The sequence below is a fragment of the Gymnogyps californianus genome, chromosome 10, assembly GCF_018139145.2.
Source record: "Gymnogyps californianus isolate 813 chromosome 10, ASM1813914v2, whole genome shotgun sequence".
NCBI classification, from domain to species: Eukaryota; Metazoa; Chordata; class Aves; order Accipitriformes; family Cathartidae; genus Gymnogyps; species Gymnogyps californianus.
Window position 1 is genome coordinate 18,449,168 of NC_059480.1, and position 12,749 is coordinate 18,461,916.

Genomic DNA, 12,749 nt, shown 5'->3' on the forward strand with positions numbered 1-12,749 from the left:
TTGTGGGTCCTCAGTCCATGGAAAGCTTATCTTGTCACAGCTCCAGATTTTGTGATAATAACCTTCTTTACATGAATGAAGAATGTGTGAAATGATTGGAGCAATGCAAAAGTAGGACAATCCGTTTTTCATTTTCATGTCTGAGAATTTCACTAAGATCACTCTCTCTGGGTTTTTTTTCTTTCACTGATCAAAATCAAAGTTCTTTCAAACATCTGGATAATTATATCTTGTTTGCAGGTTTATCTTTTAACACTGCTATGCAAGGAAAGTTTTTATTCCTTTTCTCTAGTTGCTGGGAGATGTAAGCTGCAGTTAGCAATTTTAACATGGGTTTTCACGCCTAAGCATGACAGAACTGCCACAAATTATTTTCCAAACATGGTTTTTGAACTCTCCTTGAGAATTTAAAGACTATTGTGTATCTTTTGGACAAAAGTAATAGTGAGGGTGATTCCAGCAGGGTGGGGACTTGTCTGAACTACTGTGGCCTGGTGCTTTTTACTCATTCTAGCTACCTTCTCTGCCTGTCTTTGTTTGAAGTTACATGTTTTTAGGCTTGCAAATGCAAGATCTTCAGTCTGGTCATTTGCTGAACTTCTACCTTCTCTGTTTAAATTGAATAGCAATGGAAATGATGGTTTGAAACGTATTAGAACTTGTCTCTTCCTTTTAAGTATGCATAAAATGAGTAAACGACCTAACTATTTATTGACACATGTAAATGCAAAACTACCTTATGCAAAAGGCAATCATAAGTGGGATCTAAGGTATTACAGGTATATCCATATACAAATATAGGAAAGAGGTCTGCTGCTATCTATGTAACCTCTGAAAACCAATTTTGAGGGTCAAAGCAAAATTTCTTTGATAGCTATTCAAAAGTCCAAATCAGAGTTCACTAAAGCTGTGATGGTTACTATGTGTTTGGATCACCAAATCGATATACATAAATTATCTTTTGTATTAGATCATTTCATATAGCTGGAAAAATGGAATAGTTTGGGTGCTTAGATGCTTTGCCAGGACCTGCCAGCACAAGGGCTTCTTTGTAGGCTTGATAGAGGTTGCCTGAGCTGGAAGCTTTGTCTGCAGTTTTCCATTTATATCTGGCTCTAAACAAAGATAACACCTCTCTCTCTCTCTTTCTTATATCCTCATACCTTCATATGTTCAACAGTAATGTTCTCTTAAGAATACAAGAGGAAGGGTTTAGAATATTCTCCCTGTCCTGGGCAAATGCTGGAATAAATAGAACCAGTGGAGTAGTGGTGTCTGACTGCAAGGAGGCAATTCGGAAGAATTCAGTGTTTTGTAGTATGATTATGATTCTTCTGTGGTGAATTTAACCTTGCCAAATGAAGTAGCTGCAACATGCCAGTCATGTTTTTCAGCCACACAGGTGCTGCCCTATGTAGTCTCATGTTTTGTTTTTTGCCATCAGCAACTTAATCAGTGATGACATCCCTTTTCCCCTGCTCCTTGAATCTCTTGCTATGCGCTCGTGTTTGTATTAGTTCTTTGGGAAAGGTGCCACTAAGTTGCACTGAAAGACACTGCATTCTGCCAAGTAATTCATACTGATTAATGATAAACTGTCGCAACCTATTTTAGGTTTTTCCATTTGTTTAGTCTCATGCTGCTGCAAAGCTGCCACATAGGTGTCTTGAGAGTTTTCTCCTTCCTGTTGGGCCTTTGGAACAAGCTGAACAGCTTCAATTATTTCCTTGAAAAATGTAAGTCAGATGTATGGTATAACTGATGCTCTCAGAGGAGACTTTACAGGCTCTATACGTATTGGTTTGTTAGGATTGAGATGTGCGTGCTCATCATTTTTATGGTTCACTGTTCCCAAGCCATTAGTCTGTGCTCCACCGAGAACTGAGCTGGGTTTTTTGCTGGTAAACCTGTGTCTTGCACAAGATTAGGTTGCTGTTACAGCAGCGTGGCGGGTCTGTGTCTTCTGAGTTTCAAGCACCCTGGATGGACTCTGGATGCTCTGAGGGAAGATCTTCCCGTTGCTAGTGCAGGTGATTCCTGCCATGGACCTCTTCATGCAAAATCACAGTATAATGCTGCATCCCAGTAATGGCAGGACTTGACTTAGCTGGAACCTCGGTTCAATTTATGTGTGTAAATGGGAGGAAGGGGGAGAACCTGTGACTGGTAAGACTACGGATTTTGGATAGGGAAATCTGTGTGTTTGCTTGAAGAGTTGAGAAAGGAGCTGCCCTGTACCCAATGAGTCAGTCTTTGTAGGTCAAGTGCCTGTGAGAGAAAAACACCAGCTGGAGAGCAGTTTCTCCAGAGATATACTATGTTCTGCTGAGCATGCAATGGTGATACCTTACACCCAGATATAAATGCCATAGTGAAATGTAAGGGGATGGTGAAATACTCTAGATGCATGGTTATACTTTACGTAATACCTTCTTGAGAGGGACAGCAATATTTTCTTCCTCCTGCTCTCCACTTCCTGGCTCAGTGGTGGGAAATTTATCAGTCTTGAATTTCTCAACATCGTGTCCTTCCCAGCATGTGCATCAAGTGCTTGGATGAGCTACCATGGTCCTCCCTGTGCTTATTCAGTCTGGTCTTAAAGCTCTGTTTGTTCAAACATCCTCTGGGAGAGCTGCTTGGTGTTCAGCGATGATCAGTTTGTCAGTTCATATTTCTGTGCTTGCTGTTAGTTCTGATCAAGAGCCAACAATTTCAGTGTGGCACCACCGGCTTGAGGGAGAGACGTTTTGTCCCTGAAATTTGTTATCTTGCGCTCCTGAAGAAGGTGGCTGTCGGCTTCCCGCCAGGGTCGAGCGGCATGCATTGCGGTGACTGCATTTGGAGGCTGTATTTCAGAAGTTCCCCTCCTGTCCTCTTGTGTTACATCTTGGGAATATTGAGGTGCTATGGTAACTTTCAAATATTTAGCTTTTGTGAAGTAAGGTATTTGACTTAGACTGTTTTTCCAGGTACTTAACCTACTCGTAGCGAATGAAGTCAGAGTATCGTTGCAGTTAGCTAGACTGTCCCCTTCTTACTTCAAGTTCTAGGGCTTCCCTGAATCTGTGCCTTTATCTTCTGGAAGAATGTCACGATAAAAGATAGCCGGTGATAGAGGATTTACCTCAGTCCTTGTCAATTACTCTGATAAAGAAGAAAAATGGTACTTTATTTCTTGACTGATATTCACTACTTTAACTTCCACCCGTGGGTTCTTATTATATTTTATGGAGTTGTGCTTACATCAATTTCAGGAGCTTCAATTATACAGTGGCATAATTACTGGAAGGCAAAAAAATGTTGATATGATGATTACAGCAATATTTCTCAGGCTCATCAAGGAGGGAAGCAGTGTGTCACTATAAAGGATAAACCTAACCCATCTTTCCTCACAGCCTCTTTTTGCTCTTTTACCGTCTGCTTAATTGCCAGACAGAATTTGTTTAATTTCAGATATCTGTTTTGGTTTTTCTTGCAAGATGTAATTTCTTTGGTGGAAGGAAATAGCATAATAAGTCATTTGATATCACTTGGGGCTTGGATTCCTGGCCCAATCTCTGGTGCTTTTAGAGTAGTAGTTTATAACGTGGAATGTTTTTCATGACAACCGTCTCACGCATTGCATGCTATGGCTGAAATTTTAGAGTCTTAGTCTGAAAATAGTACCCAGACAAGGACTTTTTGCTGCTCAAAACTGCCTGAAAGGAATTTTGGGGCCCAACCCCCTATTGCTTGCTACAGTATGCAGGAGAGATCTCCAGTTCTGCATATGCTTGCAGCGGTGGTATATTAAAACAATAACAACATGTACTATATAGGTACATAAAATAATGACAGATTAACCTGCCAGTTTCTCAGAAATCAGTGCCTGCAAGTGGTATCTTTTGTTGTGTTGTTTCATGAATCATTTCCTCCTCAGCTTAAAGTGCTCCTTTGCACTATTTTCAGCTGGTTCTTTTGATCTTGTCAGAAGGTCTCCAAGGCCAAGGATGTAGAACTGTTCATTTATGTACAGTGTGTGTTGCTGGATAATAGGATAATGGGTCCAGCATTTTAGTCATGAAGTGTCCGAAAGTGATAGAAATAGTAATTCTTTATAGCTCATGAAAGCACATATTCTGTTCAACACTGAGGTGTCAGATACAATACAGTGCAGCAGGAGATCTTAGAGCTGCCTCTTCTAGGGCCATACATCAGAGATAAATATTTAAACACTTTCTGTACAGAAGATAAAAACTACAATTCACTTTTCCCAGCTGTGGCTGTTGGCATAATTAGGAACAAATGCAGAGAAGGAACAATTTGATTCAAGCAGACATCCCAAATATCACCATGTATAGTTCGAACAGAGCTACGTATCCTGGCAAGTCACTGCCTCCAACTGTTGGTGAAAACCTATGCACCATTAGTTGTCCAGAGGGGATGCTAGCTTTGGATTTGCCCTGGTGAATAATGATTCATTTCAACCAAATTCTTCTGAGAGTCAGTTTCTTCTCAAAATCTCCCAGCTAATGTAAGGATAACAGTAACTCAGGAGGAGATGGGGTTCTTAGAGGGTTATCACAGCAATACTGTTTGAGTCTAACAATCAAGAATGTTGTTTGGAAACATTACATTCACAATAATAAAAAAAAAGTTCTGGAGAAGTCATTATTGAAATAGTAAGTGTTCTGGCACGCTAAAAACATTCAAGTGTAATTCATGATATCCAGGAGTAAAGTGGGAAGCCTAAGAAGCCAGCTAGGAAGATGTCCAGAAAAGCAGAGCTCTAGCAAATCTGAAAGGTTGATGGATGCAGTAGGGAGGAAGGGTAGTTGTTTTTTTTTTTAATTTGTTTTGCTATGGACTTTACAGTGAGGGCTGTAAGTTGATGGCTGCATGCATGTGCGTGCACTCCCCACCCCACCTTGGAAAATCCCCAAACCACAAATTGGTGGAATCTGGAGAAGCTTTGTTACATGCTTACTTTCTGATTGTGCTATTCTCTGGATGGCCACATGTTGTTCCACACTGCCGGGCCTGATGGACCTTCGCTGTGAGCTGGCATGGCTCTTTCCAGGCTTTGCTGAGCTGCAAACTGGCTGGGTATGGAATAGCAATACAGTAGATTGATGGCAAAAAAACTGAGCAAATAGGAAGTGTTGCTCACTGAGACATGTGTGGCATTAAATTTGCTCTTCTTGCAGATGTTGCTTTCACATTTTGTTAATCAAATATCACTTGAAGTGAATCAACCCACGTCTTAACACAGTGAGTTTTAATAGCAAGATCTGACATGCTTTTTATGGTATATAATGATAAAATGACTATAATGATCTGGGTTGTGTGAGATTGGCGTGACCCAGTGCTGTGTTCATCCCTTGCCTCCCCCTGGACATGTAAAACAAGTAGGCAGAAATACCAGCTTTTTGGATGTTGCGAGCAACCTTGCCTTCCTGAGAAGGACCTTTCTTGTCAATACCTGCCTCTGTCTCTCTGATTGGAAAGCCAAAACCAGGATCCCAAATAATAAAATCACAAGAAAGGTACAGAGTTTTTGAACAATCTAACGTCCTTTTTGTTCTTCCTCCTTCTGTGCTGGGTAAGAGTGATTTTAGAAGGCAAATTGTTTAGTTAAGTAGGAAGGCAAACTTCTTTTTATTGACTGCCTGCATCCTGTCCTACCAGCGCAGAATTACATTGCAGATGTGGTTTGGCTGGGCAGATGCAGAATAAGATAAAAAATGTTACCCTTAGGTGAACAGTCAAGCATTAAATAATCATTCATCTCACACGTGGTCAGTTGTTATATCCTCAGTGGAGTAATGGCAGATAAGCCCCTTGTGATGGGGGTGACTTCAGGCTGTGTGAGATACCACTAAACGTCAGTGCGTGTTCCTGGAAGAGCTACATCTTCAATGGAAGGAAGTGCTCGGGGGGGCACCTGACCTTACTTTAGAATAGGAGTCAAGCCAACATTTAATACCTGATCTCTGTTCCTGCTCATTTTTTTTTCTTGGTCACATGAATATAATCTAGTACAGCAAATTGCTTCCTTTAACAACTAACTTTTCGTCAAGTGATTGTTTTAAACTCTGTTCTTCCAAGTCTTCTGTAAATATGCACACATCACAGTAGATTATTCTTAATCCAATCTCTTACATAACCACTATCATTTTGGACTTTTCTTAGTCTTTGGTTCCTGTGGAATTAGTATTTCTTAGAACTGTTTGCTTTTTGCCAGTTTGGAGACTTATTTGATGATATCACATGAGTATTTGGAGCCCACACCTTATAAGAGAGAGTCAGGATACCTGTTGTTGTGATGGGATTGGTTTTTGGAATGTCACGCACATTAAACTCACTTAACTTTTTATAAACGCTTTCTTGAAAGACTGTCCAGATTTTCAATAGTCTGGGTTTCTTTCAGATCCACATAATTAGAAATAAGTTTAAATAAAGTGTACTGATGATAAAAGTCCCATCTGGCCTAATATTTGTACAATGAACGTTATACTGTGTTTCTTTTTAAGGAGATTGTACCCCTAATTTAGCTTGATAGCTGGAGAAACGAAGAGCTACTACGATACTAAAAAGCTGTTAATCTTTAAAGTCCCTAGGTGAGGTGGTTTTGGATCGTGTCCTAAGTTCGGAAGAAAAGGAAGAGTGCTACATATCTATTTGCATGTTTGTTCTTGTTATCAGCTGGCAGAGAAACAACAGTTGGCTGCAGTATTTACATGTGGTCAAAGCTACTAAGGTTGGCTCATTAACTCTTTTCGGTTATTTCCTTAACTCGTGTTTATTTTTCTTAAAGCCATAAATCAGAGGGACAAGGAATCTAAAATAGAGGTGATTTATGTAAATGAAGAATTACAGCAGCTGGAGGAGTGACAGGGGTTTTTCTACGACAGGTTCTTTGGGGCAAGATGTGGGACCTCATTATAACCACGTATTTCTTGGACATACGGAAGATATTTGTCATCAGGGATGGGATGCCTTAAATTTGTTGTTGACACAAGGTAATTTGTAACTATCTAAGATAAAGTTGTCTGAAGTCTAACAGTTAGGTTTTGAATCAGCGTGCCGCCAGCTTCAGAGGGCCTTTATGGCTGTGCCTTATCCCAAACACTGTTCCTGGGTCTTCCTGCAGATGAGGCAAAGTGTAGCCAGGTTGAGATCTCCTGGCCTCCCACTCCCTCCTCTCCTAGCTTTGTGACATTATTTGCTATGAGGGGATTCCCTTCTCCTCAAATTTCTGAAGCTAATGCGCCTTGACTGCTAGGTGCATCACAAGAACTGGGAATGAGTTTTCTCATCTCTCTCTTTTCTTGGTGCACTATCACGCAGTGGAAGGTGGCCAGTGATTTATATGCATCAATAGCAGTTTTCTTACCACCGCTAACATAGGAAGTCTTACTTGCTTGCTCCTTGGTATTATCCTTCACCCAGTTAACATAGAAATCAATGCCCTGGAACCTGTAACTGTGGCAGCATATCTTTCTGCAACATCTTGAAGAACTGCAAGTGATGCTTTCAATCAAGTTTCTTATTTAAGAGGTGCCATTTAAAACACTGAAAGATAAATTAAAATTCCTCCTGATTATCTTTTCCCACAAATTCCTCACTGCTTCAGTAGTTGTGTACTTGACATCATTTCTCAGCATGTGCTCACTAATAAGACAACTGGTGTGGGTTTTTGAAGGTCCCAGATTCTATCTGCACTTTCCAGTTTTTGTCCCAGCCTTAACTACCCGGAGGCTTTTTAAAAAGTGTTGGTAACGACTCTAGGAAAATACTGCAGGATAGAGTGCTGATCTACTAACTCTGCTGAAAAAGGCAGTCACATTTGTACATTTCCTTGCTTTCTCACTGTTTCTATTGGTTTATTTTTGTTTTCTGTGTCCTGTCACGTCAGGCAATAACTGTTTCATGAAAGTAGGTCCGTCTATGTCTCTTACGAGTTTTTTAGGTTTCCAGGATGCTAATGATTCATCCATCTTCAGCTGTATCACCTCCTGGCGTTGAAGCATTTCTTTGTTTTTAGCTTTGTCTAAATTATTTTGAAACAGAGAGCAGTGCCAAAACACATACTTTTAATTGAGCAGCTTTGGAAGTGTGAAAATGAAGACTTGGCATCATCTAATTAGCACTTGTGTATTTTGGTTGCAAAAAGTGACTGGCAAAGAATTCCCCAGACATCATTTTCTGTTCTGTCTGAAAAAAATCCTGCATAAAGGTGTATATGCTGCTTAGTTCTTGTTGGTGCTTGGAAGTTCTGACTGTAATGTTTTTTTAATTAGCTAGCTGCCAGGACATCCTTCTGTTCTTGTTCTCCTTGCTTTTTGTTTGTTTGTTTGGAATGAGCATTGGCTGCTTTTGTTTGTAAGCTCTATAGAAATTGGCATCTCTCTTCCTGTGGTCTCTTTAAATCCCTCATGGCGTCATGTTTGCCAGGTCGGTGCTGTCTGGGGGAAGTCCCAAGGAGCTGTGTGAAGTGGGAGGGTTATCTCAGCAGCTTCTCTTTCTTCCTGACCTAATGACTGTTCAGGAGGGTGGGGTGGGGAATTCTGGTAAAAGCCTTAAGTACGGTAGCCAGGTAACTCACCTCTATGCCCTACTTGATTTTTTCCAGTAAAGTGAATTTCCTCCAGGGTTTTATCACCCCTTTTGATGTCAGATTGCCTGATTTTTTTTTTTTTATTTTCTGTGCAGATCAGGTCTGCAGCTGTAGCCCCTTGTAGTAACTACAACTGCTGTGATGGTCTGGCTTAGGTTTGGACTCGTAGCTCTTCTCCCTTCAGTGCGAGGATGCGAGCTTGTCCGGTGACAAGCATCCTCTCTGAAGGGTGCCATCCACAACAAATCTGGGCAGAGCCCAGCTGCATCTGACAATGCCGCGGGACCCATGCCCTGCACAGCCCGATTGCCTTGGGAACAGCTCGCTGCCCGTTTCAACGCTGTCTCTTTCTAACCAAGTACCATCCCCTGACCTTTTGGCTCGTGCTCTTGGCAAAGCAGCCTGGCAACTGTGGAGCTTTGCGAATGCCTTTCCGTTCAGCCATTGTCTCGCAGTTGTCCCTTAAATGTGTAGTTGGCTTGCTGGTGTTAGAGAGGCAGCGTATGGCCTCCCTGCTAATTTCTTTCAGTATCTCCATATTAGAGCAGTATCCAGAGGGAACGTACCAGTGATCCTTTCTGGTGACTGCGCCCAGCTGCGTCACCTGGCCAGGAGCAGAGTTGCTGCCTCCCGTACTGAAGAGCTGCGCAGCATCACCACCGCTGCTGCCTCTGGGTGAGAAGTGGCTCGTCTGGCTCTAGTTTATTTATCTAGCTGAGCAGGGGGTCTAATGCCATGGATGAGTGCTGGGTTGGCAAGCCATCTGGTGCTTGAGCTCACCTCTTCAGGTCTGTGTTGTACCATGTAGACATACCCAAGGTTAATGGATGGCCATTAGTTTAGTCTGATTTAATTCGGTAGCTATGCTTCATGTATAGTCCGAGCAGTGTTTTGACAGCATGGCGTTACTTTTATCTACTCTTCCTGTTTTTTTCCCCCATGTTCCTGAAGCTTTCTCTAAAACTGTTTATTCTTTTTTCTTCTCTGCACAGTTGTTGAACTGTGGATGTAATATGTTTATCAGCTCAGATTCGCGTCTTGGAAACTTAATTTACCTTTTTATGTAACGCTTTATCACTAATGCATGGTAACATTTCCTGGCAGGATGTGCATTGTTAAAATTCGTTTGTAGGGGGAAAAAAAAAAAAAAGCATAGAAGCGGATGGCTCCCCTCTTGTAAGGTTCAAAAGTTTCTAAAGCAAAAAAGGAAAATGTTCTTCATGGTACCTGACATCATTTTAGTCCCACCATCCTACTTTCCCATGGGGTGACTCCTATCAGTGGCTAAGATATAACGGAGCCCAAAGACTAGGTGTGGTGGCAGCTGTCACTGTCAAGTAAAGGAAGGGCTGGGAGGGGAAGGCTGGCCTTGTCAGGGCAGTGTCTCCATCTATACAGTAATTTCCTATGAGCTGACTGAGACCTTGGGCAGACTTTTTGCTAACAAAACCGCTACCACATGTCAAAATTGATTTTTTTTTTTTTTTTTCCCCCCCATTGTCTTTTTGTCACTGAAGGAGTCAGCATTATCCAGTGGTCAGTTATTCAGCTGTCTGCCCTCGTGCACCAGGAAAGCCACTTAAGCAAGTTAACAACACTGGTTTCTTGGGGATGAGTGGCACATCACTGCAGCAGCCAACTTCAGTGACATGGGAATATTCCTGGGGCCTGAGGCTTGTCTTTGAGCAATTAGTTGCTATAATCATAAATAAACTGTTAGACTGTGCTTCAGAGCTCCAGTTCCCAAGCACTGATTTCTGTTAAGTGCTCTGTGAAAGAAAGAAAGAAAATAAATAAAAAAAATAATCTGCAGTTAAACTAATCTCCTCTAACAAGGTATAATGCGTTCTGAGGATCAGTGCTTGAGGGAAGGGCGTTGTGCAAAATGACAGACAACAAAATATACATAACTCTTTGTGCAGGGCTTTTGTGGTATTAGGAAGCAGAGCTCCCAACACTGGCACATCACCCTCTCTGATTAAACACTGTGGTTTCACCAGCTAAGGATCGATTACTTTAGAAAGCGCTAAGTATTTGTCAAATACTCTTCCTTCGGATATTTCACATCCGGATCCTTTTGCCTTCATCGACTTGCCTCAACACCGGTGCTGCTCAGCAGGCTGGGCGTGCTCCCTCCTACCCCTCCTCGTGGCCTGAATGCCATGCCCTGCGCCTTGCCTCAGCCTTAGCTTCTTATATATAAGTAGCTGGTTGCATAGGTTGATCCATGTCGCTTGGGTAGAGGTGAGTGACCAGGAGGAGAGCAAATACTTGCCTCCAATGAGCAGCTCTATGCCCTTCTGTCTGTTAAAGAAAATCTCTTCCCCTTTGCAGATGTGAAGAGGTGTATAGCGTGGTTCCTATGTCCTGGCTAGCAAGAAACCCAAGGAAATGCTCTTTGTTTAAACTGCATTGACCATTTTTAGTGCAAAGTGTGTTTTTCCAGCTGAGTCCGTGGCTGGATGTACTGTACATTATAGGATTACGATATAAAAAAAAGTGATGAAAAACATCAGCGTTGAATTTTAAATTTGCCACAGGTGCTGCTTTATTAGTTGCTGCCACCTTTTAAAATTTTTCAAGTCTCTTTATTTTCCAGGGTTAGTCAGAAAAGCATCGGAATAAATATCTTCCTGCCTGTGTTGTGTCCCCTCAGCTCTGAAATGAAAAATAATGTGGGCTTAGCAAAACCTACCTCCGCTCTTTCCCAAGATGTACCAGGGGAAGCTGGCTTTATTTCTTTACCAGGTATACATAACCTTTTCTTCACAATAAAAATATTTCCCCCCCCAGCATTAATTATCTTTGATACATGGTTGTGAAAAAAATTCTACCCGAAAACTGTCAGATTTTTCCAGCACAGTCTTCCTGATATTCTCACTGTGCAGAAGTAAATACAGAATAAATGAGTGAGTTGGGAATAGAGAATCCCAGTTCATGTGTCTTTGATAAATGAAAGTGAATACAGACAGACAGAGATGATTTTTTAAAAATTTTCACTGAAGAAGGTTTAAATCATGCCTTAATACATTACACATTACAGGATATTTATGCTTGTGTAAACACTATAGTTAAAGTTGAGGTTAGTCAACCTTTCCGTGTTACAAGCTTAGAGAATTGAGTGCAAGTCTACAGTAAAACTTGGTTTGAGCAGAAAACTGACTTTAGAGGTTTGTTTTGAAGTTGGTGTTTTATGGACAAAATTTGCGAAGTCTATTCAGTGATTCTTCTCAAATTAAGTAAAATGCTGTGTGTTGAAATGGTTTCATTTCACGTTGTTGTACCTGTGTGTCATAGTTTAACCCAGCCAGCAGCCAAGCACCACACAGCTGCTCACTCACTCCCCCCCGGTGGGATGGGGGAGAGAATTGGAAGAGCAAAAGTGAGAAAACTGGTGGGTTGAGATAAAGACAGTTTAAAAGGTAAAGCAAAAGCTGCACGTGTGCACCAGCGAAGCAAAACAAGGAATTCATTCACTGCTTCCCATTGGCAGGCAGGTGTTCAGCCATCTCCAGGAAAGCAGGGCTCCATCACGCGTAACGGTTACTCGGGAAGACAAATGCCATCACTCTGAATGTCCCCCCTTCCTTCTTCCCCCAGCTTTATATGCTGGGCATGATGTCCTATGGTATGGGGTATCCCTTCGGTCAGCTGGGGTCAGCTGTCCCGGCTGTGTCCCCTCCCATCTTCTCGTGCACCCCCAGCCTACTCGCTGGTGGGGTGGGGTGAGAAGCAGAAAAGGCCTTGGCGCTGTGTAAGCACTGCTCAGCAATAACAAAAACATCCCTGTATTATCAACACTGTTTTCAGCACACATCCAAAGCATAGCCTGATACTAGCTACTATGAAGAAAATTAACTCTATCCCAGCCAACACCAGCACGCTGTGGAAGGATTTACCTGAAGAATTTTCTCTTAGGATGAAGCTTTGCAGCGGATGACTCCAGGATGAAAACCTGACACGTGTGCTTCCACTTGGCTACGAGGGGAGGAAAAAAAAAGGAAAGACCCAGAGTCTTTAGGATGTGTTTAAACTTTTGGGGTTTGCTTTGGAAAAGCTAATATTCATTAGAAGTGAATACCTTTAGAATCTAGTAAATCATACAAGTGCATGTGACGGTTTTGATGTGATAGATGGGCATGTTAGGCCA

At 41.8% G+C, this 12,749-nt stretch overlaps 1 protein-coding gene across 2 annotated transcripts in view; it reads left to right on the forward strand.

Moving 5' to 3' along the window:
• The window catches only part of DIS3L2 (DIS3 like 3'-5' exoribonuclease 2), a 194,085-nt gene that overhangs the window by 28,735 nt on the left and 152,601 nt on the right, over positions 1–12,749 (forward strand). The gene's annotated exons all lie outside the window — the stretch shown is intronic.